This window comes from Egretta garzetta, unplaced genomic scaffold, assembly GCF_000687185.1.
Source record: "Egretta garzetta isolate BGI_Z169 unplaced genomic scaffold, ASM68718v1 scaffold85, whole genome shotgun sequence".
Lineage (NCBI taxonomy): Eukaryota > Metazoa > Chordata > Aves > Pelecaniformes > Ardeidae > Egretta > Egretta garzetta.
This window is the reverse complement of record NW_009259718.1, coordinates 1907710-1909023: the sequence shown is the minus strand read 5'-3', so window position 1 is coordinate 1909023 and position 1314 is coordinate 1907710.

Sequence of the window (1314 nt, the reverse complement as noted above, 5' to 3'; positions counted from 1 at the left end):
TTTTTTTTTTTTTTTTTTTTTTTTTGGTCTCTTGTCCCCTGACAAGAGAGAAACTTTCTATTGTAAATACACTAAATGCTCTGAATTAAAATCCATATTTTTACCTCTGCCTCTGTTCTGGTTTTGTCCATATCAACTTCTCTTCTGTGGCTGTGGGTGGGAAGCAGAGAAGGGGTTGGTTGAGGGTCTGATGAAATTTTTTTTTTAAACAAGTTTTATGGACTTTTGTGTGTAAAGCTTAGCTGCCCTGAAGTCACAGGAAGCTGGCTGAGGGCAGGGAGTAGGACTGCAATGAAATTCGGTTTATTTTATTTAAATTTCAGATACTCAAGAGTCAAAGGGGATGCTAGCATATTTAAAGTGAATTTTTAAACAACATACAATGAGTCATTTTGATTTGTATTTGGCTTTTTAAAGAGGAAAATACTTTTGAAGTAAAAGAATAATAGATTAATACTAATCTTACAGAGGCATGTTTTTGTGTGAGGAACCAAAGCACTGTGCTAAGGCAGTGAGGAGCGTGCCTACTCTACTGATGAGACAACTTGAAACTTGGAAGTGAAAAGAGTCCCAAGTTCACAACAGTCAGTGTCAAAGCCAGGAGCTGAAGCCGGTTTTAATTCCCAGTTTGAGGCTTTGTTCTGCTATGCCTACCTACTATTTTAATTGAGGCTGGGTTTTCTTTTTTAAACCAAAGGAGACAGCGCAAAGCTCATTGTAATACACTTTGTCTTTCATAATTTGTGATCAACACGCCCACAGCAGTGTGAGAACTACTAGAAGTGCAGGCTCTAGACATGGAATTGTGCTTAAAGTGGGGGAATTCTCAGAAATCTTCCCCAGGTATGATATCTAAGTCTTTTTACTGTTGTTTTCCCCCCACATCAAACCGTGTAATCCACCGTTTAAAACCCAGGTATTTTGAAATTCACGGGTACGAGGCGAGCCACAAGCAGCAGGCCCCAGGCCCCTGCTCGGTGGTCAGTGACTTCATGCGCTGCTTCTATAGAAATCCAGGACTCCTGAGGCGTTTCAGAGAGTGTTGGAGATCTCTGAGGTAACGAAGGTGACGTGGGCCGGTAGCGCGTGTGGAGATGACCTCTAGGGGTCCCTTCCAACCCAAAACATTCTATGATTCTATGATGAACGCAGAGGCTCCTCACGCTGCCGAGCCTGGACAGAGCGGCCGCCTTGGAAAACGGACCTTTGAGCTGTTTACATAATTTTATTTTTAATTTGTCTTTATTACTCACTGAGTAGCTTAACTCTGAAGCGACGATGCCCGTATATAAAACGTTTAGGTTGTAAAACACG